This window comes from Electrophorus electricus, chromosome 1 (genome assembly GCF_041902795.1).
Source record: "Electrophorus electricus isolate QZ-2024a chromosome 1, ASM4190279v1, whole genome shotgun sequence".
Classification (NCBI taxonomy): Eukaryota; Metazoa; Chordata; class Actinopteri; order Gymnotiformes; family Gymnotidae; genus Electrophorus; species Electrophorus electricus.
This window is the reverse complement of record NC_137497.1, coordinates 1,468,120-1,480,863: the sequence shown is the minus strand read 5'-3', so window position 1 is coordinate 1,480,863 and position 12,744 is coordinate 1,468,120.

Sequence of the window (12,744 nt, the reverse complement as noted above, 5' to 3'; positions counted from 1 at the left end):
GTAACTTACACATCACTCACATCACATGGCAAACCCTACACACACACATGTAGGAAGAGTGTTACACATCACTCACATCACATGAACAGCCCTAAACACACACATTCAGTAACTTACACACTTACACATCACTCAGCATTGTCCCAGAGTGGGGCAGCCCACCCACAAACCGAGTCCTGGCTGTAACATCCAGAGTTTGGTTGTTGTCCTTAACCATGACCATGATAACCATTAACCATGACCATGATATCCATTAACCATTAACCATTAACCATGACCATGATAACCATTAACCATTAACCATGCTATGATGACCATTAACACTTAACCATTAACCATTAACCATGACCATGATAACCATGAACCATTAACCATTAAACATTAACCATTAACCATGGCCATGATAACCATTAACCATTAACCATGACCATGATAACCATTAACCATTAACCATGACCATGATAACCATTTACCATTAACCATGACCATTAACCATTAACCATTAACCATGAACATGATGACCATTAACCATTAACCATTAACCATGACACATCCAGGGCAGGGGTGTGCCAGCCGTGGTGAGCACACGATGCAGCGCCCATGATGCTGCACACCCCAGACACCCCGTCACCCACCGGAAGAAAACCCGTCAGTGACACTGATCTAAGAAAAGCAAACAGATCCTGAAAATTACGAACCAACCCAATGTCCCCTGTTCTAACCACTCATCTTTTTAAATTTCTAATGTTACAATTTTTAGAAGTTGAATCTTCCAAATTAAAAAAATTGTAAACAAACTATTTATACGTGTGATTTTAATTAAGAAGAGCAGAGAGTCTCAGTCCCTTATTACATTAATATTAATCAAAGATAAAGACTCTGGTGATTATAGGCCAATCTCCTTAATACCGCTTGATGCTAGAATACTGTCCAAGATTTTGGCAAACAGATTAGATGGAGTAATTGTGCCATTGATCCATAAGGACCAGGTCAGTTTTATTCTAAACAGAAATTCCTCTGATAATATTAGGTGTGTCATTACTATAATGTCAGCAGTATCTGATGCCAGTATTTCTGTTGCTGTGATCTCTTTTAATACTTTAGAATGTTTATTTACATTTACGGAAGAGATTAAATCAACAAATCTCACATTATTGATTATTTAGAGCTTTCTGAACAGTCTGATATTGGCATAACATGTCCAGCGGGAAAGATAAAAAGTTCTTGCATCAGGAAATTCCACTTTTGCTCAGACACACTGCATTGCCCCTCATCACTGTAAACCTGCTGTTCAGACACACTGCATTCCCTCTCATCACTGTAAACCTGCTGTTCAGACACACTGCATTCCCTCTCATCACTGTAAACCTGCTGTTCAGACACACTGCATTCCACCTCATCGCTGTAAACCTGCTGTTCAGACACACTGCCTTCCTCCTCATCACTGTAAACCTGCTGTTCAGACACACTGCATTCCCTCTCATCACTGTAAACCTGCTGTTCACACACTGCATTCCCCCTCATCACTGTAAACCTGTTGCTCATACACTGCATTCCCTCTCATCACTGTAAACCTCAAGACATGTCCTAATTGGCTATCCCATCATGAGCTGAAGCAGATTCATTATGAAAGTGAAAGTGCTTGGGAAAGCAAAGGGGAGGACAGTCTTCATGACTACATGTCCAACATGAGAGATTAATAGGGGCTTCACTGGTACAAGACCACCTACTGAGAGAAACGTTCAGGTGACTCTTATGTATTTCAGTCCATCAAATCTCAATTTATCATCATTTGACCCAAATCCTCTTCTGTAAAGGTTAAAATTCATCATTTGACCCACAAGCTTGACAATAACTTCACAGTCTCAAAACAGCATTTTTTTCTACATGAGCACAATTAATGATTCCATAAGTCAAGTCAAGTTTGTCATTTGTATAAACATACAGGACATTAATGCACTGAAGTGTTTGTGGTTAGGCTCGGGTGACTCCTCTGCAGCAGTGTTAACATTTATACATGTAACTAATGATGAGATGACAATAATATACTAAATATAAACAGAATAAACAGAATATTCAACAGCAGAGTAGACAAAATAAACAATGTGACTTCAGGAGTCGACAAAATAAACAATGTGACTATTGAATATATTAGCCAAGGGTAATCTGTAGATAAACTACACACTGTATATTAATAGTGACTATGTAGAAATGTTCAAGTAGTAGTGTGCTAAAATATATTATTAGTAGTAGTGATAAAGTGCCACAGTGAACTGATACTGGGAAGGACTAACTGTTTCACATCCTGTTTAAGAGCCTGATAGCCAGAGGACAGAAACTGTTTATCAGCTGGTTTGTTCTGCGTGTGTGCTGCGGACCCTCCTGCTAGATGGCAGCCCGGTGAACAGGCTGTGTGCTGCATGGTTACTGTCTAGCTGGATCTTAATGAACTAATCATGAACTAATGAGTTAGTATTATTCATCATGAATTAATATATTAGTAATCATTTATCATGGTTACTGTCTAGCTGGATCTTAATGAACTAATCATGAACTAATGTGTTAGTGTTATTCATCATGAATTATTATATTAGTAATTATTTATCATGGTTACTGTCTAGCTGGATCTTAATGAACTAATCATGAACTAATGAGTTAGTGTTATTCACCATTAATTAATATATTAGTAATCATTTATAAGATGTATCTAAGCTCTCACTTCATAATTATCTGATCATGAATAGATCAGAAAGTCAGATGTTATGCTTAATTGGGTATTTAAGTGTTATGCTTAATTAGATAATGAATTGTGCCATTGCACCTGTGCAGGAACAATGGAACTGCATTTAGTTAAAGTAAATGTTCAGAATGTTGTTAGGTTATTGTGTGTAGGGTTTGGAGTTGGGGCCCCAGGAGCTTTAGGTGGCAGGTCATATTTCCTAGAATAACCAGAGATGTTTCCTCACCTCTTGCCTTCTTTAAATGTGTTTTACAATAAAAGCCTCTTTGTGGGCACTGTCTTTGAGGACATGTCCTGCTGTAATAGTCACAGTCTACATGTGTTTTTGAGGATGTGTCCTGCTGTAATATTCACAGTCTATTAATATTCACCGTTGTGTTAGTCTGTGTTATATGAAGAGCTGTGTGTGTTGTGTTAGTCTGTGTTGTGTGAAGAGCAGTGAGTTGTTGTGTTAGTCTGTGTTGTGTGAAGAGCTGTGTGTTGTTGTGTTACTCTGTGTTGTGTGAAGAGCTGTGTTGTGTTGTGTTAGTCTGCATTGTATGAAGAGCTGTGTGCGTTGTGTTAGTCTGTTATGTGAAGAGCTGTGTGTGTTGTGTTAGTCTGTGTTGTGTGAAGAGCTGTGTGTTGTTATGTTAATTTGTGTTGTGTGAAGAGCTGTGTGTTGTTGTGTTAGTCTGTGTTATATGAAGAGCTGTGTGTGTTGTGTTAGTCTGTGTTGTATGAAGAGCAGTGAGTTGTTGTGTTAGTATGTGTTGTGTGTTGTGTAATTGATTTATTATTTGTTATTATTTATTAGCTAAATATATGCAGCTGACGTGCTGTGATGTCTTAGGGTTAATATGATGAATGTGAACCTTGATGGCAAAGTTATAGGTTAGTTCATTATGTAATATAATGTAATATTGAATATAATCTGATAATGTGCTCTCAGTGTACTAACTACAGTAAGTGAGTTATAGGTTAGTTCATTATGTAACAATGTAATATTGAATATAGTCTGATAATGTGCTCTCAGTGTACTAACTAGATTAAGTGAGTTATAGGTTAGTTCATTATGTAACATAATGTAATATTGAATATAGTCTGATAATGTGCTCTCAGTGTACTAACTAGAGTAAGTGAGTTATAGGTTAGTTCATTATGTAACATAATGTAATATTGAATATAGTCTGATAATGTGCTCTCAGTGTACTAACTAGAGTAAGTGAGTTATAGGTTAGTTCATTATGTAACATAATGTAATATTGAATATAGTCTGATAATGTGCTCTCAGTGTACTAACTAGATTAAGATCTCAAAGTGCTTATAAAAGTGAAAACAGAATTATTTTGAATTAATAAATCATATTCAATCATTTAATCAAAGCTGTGTTTAAACAGAAACGTTTCCTGCACTTATTTTTAGTTTGAATAAAATTGTTGTATTTTTCAAAGTTCAAAATCAAAACTTGAAGTTTCAGTTTCAATTTAGTTTTTCAACTGCAACGTTCATTTTCAAATTAATGAAACTATTGCTGCAGATTTCGTTCCACAGATAACAAGAGAGAGTAAGATGTATGTATGTATTTATATGTGTGTATAATACAGCTAGGGCAGGGGGGCTCACTCGGGTAAGGCACGGATCCTTTTTCGGCTTCCAAAATTTATGGGCAAGATATGGAGCCAAGAAGATTTCAGGTGAAAAGGTAAGGAATGAGCGCTTTAGACTGCATGTGATCACACGGCAAATTTTTAAATGAATGCTCACTACAGTCTGTACGCTGGACTACACAATGTACACATGCATGCATGTGCTCACCCACACACAGTGCATGCATTCATACATGTGCACATAGATAAGATTTTTCTCAAAGGAACCCTCTTTCCTACTGTTCAAATACAGCAGAGACCTACCACTAATGAGATAATGTGAAACCTGCTTGATGGGGAAATGTATTTTGCAGGTCATCTAAGACAGACACCAACACACAGACATACAGCAACACACACACACAGTTTGTCCTATTACTCCTGTGGTGAAGGTCATGTCTTGATCCGTTTTTTTGACTGAGGACTCGCTGTATTCCTCAACTTGCAGAATCAGCAAGTTCTGTGTAGCGTGAACATTAACCCCCTTCTGAGAGTGTTTTTGTGTGTAAACTGCTTCAGTTCCACACTGAGTAATGGCATAACAGGGGGATGTTATGACTTTGTACGTTGCATGTTCTTTCTCTCTCTCAATATATGCACAGCTGTAAGTTAATAAGCCACATATTTGACTCTTGAAGTAATAAAATCAAACTGCATTAGCATGTGTACATAAGTGAATTTGCTTGGAATTATAGACCTCTTGATCCAAGCTCTCTTAACATTCAGAAAGATCAATAGAATGAATAATGCTTCTGATCATGAAGTTTATGGACCAGTGTGTCCTGATAAAAAAACAGCTTCCTGTCTGTAAACCCAAGAAGCATTTAAGATCAAAGCACATTTTTTCACAAGATGGCAATGTTTCCAGCATGTTTTAATAAAGTGACCCTGCTTTGACCAAGAAAAAACACATAGCTACAGTGTTCCTGTATAACTATTTCAGTCACCACTGCCAGTTATTAATAAATGTTGAATAACACAATAAAATCTGTTTCGGCATTTCCAGTTAAATACACTGAAGTCTGCATATTGTAATGTCACGTTCTGTCAGTAGTGTTTTGATTGCTAGATCAGCAGAAAAGACAACACAAGCTCCTAATGCTGGGGTATTTAAATTGAGGCTTTGTGGGTGTGACGTCGGTGGCAGAGATGAAGCGAGAGGCGAAGTTCCAGTAACAGGATCTTTATTATCCATTCTCTCAAAGCAGCGATACCGAGTCTAGTGGCTTTTCAGGAGCAGAGTAACGTCTCTCCAGTAGGCTTGTGTGGTTTGACTAATAATGTGCAGCGCCATCCCTCTGAACCTGTGGGTGTACAAATACACATACAGGTAAATGAGACCCAGGTGTCTCCTGTCAGAAGACACGTGATTGCGAACGGGGAAAGTGAGTGACACGGTCCTGGTCTGGCAGGGGCGTGTCCCCCCCTTTAGGGGACCAGCCAACCATGACAGAACTCCTCCCCCCCCAAAGGCCCCGTCCGGCCCTTGGCCCGCGGCCGACCCCGCCGACCCGGGGCAGACCTCTGCGGGCGCCGCCTATGGAACGGGGCAATGAGGTCGGGGTCCAAAATCTGGGAGGCCGGGACCCAACAGCGCTCCTCAGGGCCGTATCCCTCACAGTCCATCAGGTACTGGAAGCCCCTCCCCCTCCTACAGGAGTCCAGCAGACAACGCACCCTGCATGCTGGGCCCTCCTCCGTCTCCAGAGGCGGGGGAGGGACATCCGGGGAATCCCCCTCCTCCACGGGCTTCAGCGAGGATACGTGGAAGGCCCAGGAAGCCCAACTACTCCCCGTCAGGCCCACTCTGTAGGTTACCTCATTAACCCGGCCAGTAGTGGAGTAGGGGCCCTCATACCTCGCCTCGAGCTTGCCTGTGGCACCTGCACGGCCGTCCCTGGTAGAGACCCACACCTTCTGCCCGATCTCATACTTGGGGGTCTCTACTCTTTTCCGGTCACCCTTCTTCTTGTAGGCAGCAATCGCTCTACGTAGGTTCTGGTATGTCTCTTCCAAGGTCTGTTCGCTCTCCCGGCACCATCTATCCACCGCCAGCTGGTCCGATGTAGGGACATTCCAGGGGTAGAGAGGCGGTTGGTAGCCTAGAACACACTCAAAGGGGGTGAAACCAGTTCCCGTGTGTTGCATGGAGTTCTGCGCGTATTCTGCCCATGGGAGATATGTACTCTGTTTCTCTGGGTGGTGGTTACAATAGAGGCGCAAGAACTTACCCAGCTCCTGGTGAACTCGTTCCACCTGCCCATTGGCCTGGGGGTGGTAACCAGACGTCAAGCTAACCGTGATGTTAAGCTTGCCCAGTAGTTCCTTCCATACCTGTGATATAAATTGGGGACCTCGGTCTGAAACGATGTCCTCGGGTAGACCGAATTGTCTGAAGACCTGGCGGAACAGTAAGTAGCCATCTCTAATGCGGTGGGCATGGCTACCAAAGGGACAAATCGAACCATCTTTGAGAACCGATCCACGACACTCAGGATCATGGTGTTGCCCTCAGAGACTGGTAAGTCGGTTACAAAGTCCACTGCTAGGTGGGACCATGGTCAGTGGGGTGTAGGCAAGGGGAAGAGTTTCCCTGCCAGAGGCATCTTGCTGCGTGCGCAATCGGGACAGGAAGCCACATACCTCACTATGTCTTTGGGCATAGCAGACCACCAATTATGTGCTCCGATCAGTTGCGCGGTGTGAGCTGCGCCTGGGTGATCCGTCCCCAAGGATGTGTGTGCCCACGTGATAAGTACGCCTCGATGTGCTGGGGGGACATACAGGCGATTGGCAGGACATTGTGGATGAGGATTAGCAGCCTTAGCCTTACTGTCTTAGCCTTAGCCTTACTGTCCCATAGCCTGCTGCTCCTCCTGAGAGACGGGGTATATCCTGCACCGAGGAGGCACCGCTCCTTCCTTGAGTGTTACAGCGCAGTCCCAGTCTCGATGCGGTAGAAGCCGAGTGGCTTTGCTGGAGCTGAAGACCTGCTCCAGGTCCTGGTACTCTAAAGGAATAAGCACCTACCTATCAGCTTCAGGGCTTTCTATTGAAGTAGCCTGGAGGGGTACTGCCTTGTTTGGGAAGCACCTCCGATAGCAGGACGGTGCCCACTGCAGGATCTGGTTTTTCGTCCACAGCATCTGTGGATTGTGCGCACGCAGCCAAGGCAAACCTAAAGTGAGAGTGAGACAGGCCAGGCAGGAAGAAGAAACTGATGCGTTCTGTATGTCCCTCCCAGCTGACAAGGAGAACCCGGGAAGTTACTTGGGTGATGTATCATGGGCCGACCGGACCCCCACCCAGGGCCTGTATGCTTAGCGAGGAGGGTAGAGCAATGGGCTTGATACCCAGCTTCCTCGCAAAGCCCCAGTCCATGACATTCCCTGCAGCTCCCGAATCCACTAGGGCATAAGATGACAGTACACAGCCTTTGCACGTTACCTTAACCGGTAATTTAAACAGGGAACGAGAGGAAGAACAACTCATCCTACTGTCGCCTCTTCCTCTTCGCTGTAGCCCGGCTGCATCCAGCTGCATGGGCTCCTCAGGCATGTCGGTTTGCCGGGCGGGTCCAGCCCCTGTTTGTTGCGTAGCCTCCCGTTGCACGCACCGCCGCCTTTCCTGCAGGAGTCGGTCATACGTTATGGCTAGGTGAACCACTTCATTTAGGGTGTTCCCCTCCTGTCTACATGCTAGCTCCACCTGTAGGTCAGCCCGCAGCCCATTCATGAACACATCAATCTGCACGGGTTCATTCCAGCCTGTTCCTGCAACTAAGGTCCGGAATTCCATGGCATAGTTGGCCGTGGAGCTCAATCCCTGCCTCAGGCACAAAAGTGATTGCCCACAGAGCCTTCCCTGACAGGGATGGTGGAATACCAAATGTAGTTCTCCAATAAATCCCGCATAATCATTCATAAGTGGGGAGTTATTTGTGACCAAAGCAGCACCCCATACACGGGCTTTTCCCATGATGACATCTTCATAGTCATCAGGGCATCCATCCTGACTCATTCTGCATTCAGTCCTGAAAGCTGCGAGACACTCTCCACTGAATGGGTTTATCCTTGCATATCATCACGTTACCATTTAGCAAAACCTGAAATTTTCGCAGTCCTGCCAGGTATACCGCGCAGCCTGATAGCTGTCTGCAAAGCAAATTACAGCTGTATGTACGGAGTCTGTAGCGCGAGCACACTGGTTCATGTCTGTGGAAAATGAGGTCGTGTTAGTGCTGTGCCCTATGAATATTGGGAACTTTTCACACCCAGTTGTTTTAATGAATTGCTGACCCGTGTTTAAAGCAAAGGTCACCATGTCATGTCACAGCTCGAGCCAAGAACTTCAGTACTGGTGCCACGTCCTCACTTGGTGCAGTGATACACTTGTATTGCACTACATCACAGCGACAGCACTGTCAAATGCCTAGAGTCAGCGGGGCGTGCAATGATCTCACAGTTGACATATCACAACACCCATCTCATCAGTCAACGTCTTTTTCAACTTTGCTCTGAAAGAAAGAACTATATCCCCACCCCCACCCCTTTATCAAAATGATCATTGCTTCGTATCTATGCACCATATCCCAAGATGCCAGGCTTTTTTGTCACTCTTATATATCACTCTCCCACCTTCTCGCGCTGTGAGTTTAAATTATATTCAGGCTCTTCACTGAAAAGCCTACAAACCATGCTCTGGTGCGTAGCATCAGCAAGTCGATGCTTTATATTCTATCGATTAAACTTTGTGGCCCAGGTGGAAAACATTCCAGTAATAGAGTGCTCTCCAGAATTATTGACACCCTTGGTAAAAACAAGCAAAACCTCTTGTGAAAGATGTTTCTTGTTTATCATCTTAATTCAAAGGAAAGGGAAAAAAATAGAGACAATCTCTGGGGACTCTCGTCTTTAGCGCAACTCAGAGGTTTTCAGTGGGGTTTAGGATGCTTCTGTAGACACTTTGGCTTCTGAAGCTTCTGTGGTCACTGAAACATTTCTGTATGAATTTGGAAGTATATGCTCTGGATTCCAGTCACATGAAAAGATAACAACTATCACCTATTCCTATCTTATCTTTTCTGGGATAAAAGGTTTCTTCAGAGTTTCAATGTTTACTGAACAGAGCAAATCATTTATTGGCATCGATATTTTAGACACATTTTGTCCTCAGGATTTAATCTGCTTTTACAGTTTTCCACCTGTGATCCGTGGAAGAAGTTTCACCTCTTTACTGTGGAGGCAAAATACACTTCCTCTTCCGAGCCATTTTAGCTCATTTCAAATTTTCTTAATCATTCTCCTAATAGTGAATATAGTATAGTGGACATAGTAATAGTAGGAGTGGCATTATTTATTACAGCTTTTGTCTCATCTGATTGATTAAGGTCATTAATATTTAATACCATTTGTAGATTCTCTAATGTTGATGGGTGATGAAAGGTATCTGGCTTGTGTATTGCTAGATAATTACACCCAGTGAAATAGGAACTCATGCAAGATGACTTAGGAGTTCCTGTAGACGCAGGAGTGCTTATAAAAAGGTCAAAGGTCAAATGTGAATATAAATATTTGTCAGCTTTTCTTATAAGAATATATAGAATAATGACATTTTTAAGGAGAAAAATTGTTTCAATAACTTGAATGAAGGGTTCAATTTCTATATTATCCATATAAGATGATAAACAACAGATATTTTCTCACATGCCTTTTTGCTTGTCTTAATCCTAAAAAATATGATAAGTCAAAAGGTGCTAATATTCTTTAAGACAGACGTTCAATAATGATAGACCATTCTGATTAGCTAAACATGGAGACAGGGTAAATGAAGATAAATATGCAACCACATATACTTTCCACCCACTTCATTAGTGACATTTATCTATAAGAAACACTGTGTGCAATTAGATGCTGTTAGCCCTTCTGTTTCTGTGCAGTTTGTGTTTGTAACCCTCAAACTCACTGGTGGTTTCTGACCACAGAGGTTGAAAATTCATGTCCTGAAGCCAAAACTATTAAACTTTGAACTAAGGTTTTGTCCTGGAAAATGGCCAATATTGTTTGCTCAGAACTATGAGCCACTTATCACACCAAGAATGCTGAAAAACAGGTGCTGGAATTAGGGTTCCAAGTTCAGAAGTGCACACTCTGTGAACCATCTCAAGAAAGGTCTTCTGGGGGAAACAAAATTTATTGAGGGAAATCTGATTTAGCACAGGAGACCATGCTGGGAGTTTAATTTACCTCAGATGTTTAAGCTTTTATCTGATGCTTTTATCCAAAGCAACTTACAATTATGACTGAGTACACTTGAGGGTTAAGGGCCTTGCTCATGGGCCCAACAGCGGCAACCTGGCAGTGGTGGGGCTTAAATCAGCAACCTTCCAATTACAAATCAAGTACCTTAACCACTGAGCTACCACTGCCCGGTGGTACCACTAAACAATTTGAAGATAGTTGCCTAGATCTAGCTGTTTTGTAAACCAATCATTTCTAAATTCATTATAAAGTGTTCATCATTTGTAACCAAAGCATGCTTCCTTGTTGTCAAGAGGAGCATAGAACTACATTTAAAATCAATAGACTACCTTCAATATACACCGATCATCCACGTTAAAACCACTTATAGGGAAAATGAATAACATTGATATATCCCAGCCCTTTGGCACCTGTCAAGGTTCTTGATGTCGATGTGCTGGAAGCAGGAAAATGAGCAACCAATAGGAACTATAGGACATTGGCAACTATAGGACATTGTGATGCCTAGTTTGGGTCAGAGCACCTCAAATGGCAGGTCTTGTGGGGTATTCCCAGAAATGGTTAGTACCTACCAAAAGTGGCCCAAGCAAAGACAAGCAGTGAACCAGCAACAGGGTCATGTAGACACTGCAGAAAAGTGGCCTGGCCCAGTGGATCGTGTTTTCTTTTATGTAATGTGGATGGCTGAGTGCAGGTGCTTTGCGTAACTCGGGAAGATATCACCAGCAGTCACAATGGGAAGGAGGCAAGGGCAATTTTCTGCCTGCATAAACAATGTTGTACACCAAGTATACCCCTTCATAGGAATTGTATTTCCTAATGACAATGGCCTCTTTTAGCAGGATAATGTGCCTTACCACACTGGAAAAAAACTCATTTGTTGTTTGAGAAATATGAAAAAGCTTTCAAGGTGTTGAATTGGTGTTGAATTTTGTACATACATAGAATATATATATTTATCTGCATATATATATTTTTCTCTATGCACCCCTGTGCATAGGGGTGTTTCTCTTCCTCAGTTTGGACAGAGCACTCTCCACCATTTCACTGCGAGTTATACTGTGTATGACTATGTATGTGACGAATAAACCGAACTTGAACTTGAACTTGAATTGGCCTGCAAATTTCCTAGATCTCAATCCGACCAAGCATCTGTGGGATGTGCTGGAAAAAAAGTTTGATCCATGGAGGCCCCACCTTTCTATGTATAGTACAAAAGTTCTGGTTCCTTTCTGGAATCTTCTTCAGCTGTAGTGTACTGTAGTAAAAGTTGCAGAGATTCAATGCAGAATTGTAGTGAAGTACACAGTTTCCAGAGAAACACGACACTTTGGACAGTGTTCTAGCTGGACACAAGATGGAGAGAGGGAATGCACCTCAATTAATGTGTGTGCAAAACACCCGTCTGGAGTTCACAGTTAATTTGAAAACTTACCATTTGATAACTGACATCTGGAGACATCCACATGGAGAGCTATCACACTCTCGTGCATGATTTCGATAAAAATATTGAGACAATGCATGAAAACGTCTATACGTGGTCTGATGCAAATTTACATAGCTTATCTAACTGATAAATGCTAATGAGCTGCTGCACACCAATATTAGGAAATAAAGAATAGCTGTGATTATAAAGATCACCCCTTACTGGTAACAAAAGCCTACAGTGTCTTGTTAGGTGTCAATTCAATTCAGTTATTAAAAGTGTACTCATGGAGCCAGAGCTGCCCAATGAAAAGAAATGAGCCAAATGTAACAATTGTGCTTCACTCAGGCAGCAGCAGACTGAACCTTTTTAATGAAAGTCCTGAATGCATGAGAAATAATGAGGCAAGGGATCTCAGCAGTCGAAGTTTAGCTGTTCTTTGTCTGGTTTCCTGCCAACAGTCAGACAAAAGAATCAGATGTAGTGCGATTGTTAGTCCACGATGAATCACTGATGAAGTGAATGCTTGTTTGCATGCTTTCTCCTCACAGGTGGATGTGCTGAAAGTAGACATGGAGAGTGCAGAATGGAAGATTCTAGAGAATCTGGTCCTGGAAGGAGTTTTGCATTCTGTAGGCCTCCTGCTTCTTGAGGTCCACCTGCATTGGGCGGGGTTCGAGGTGGGCGGGG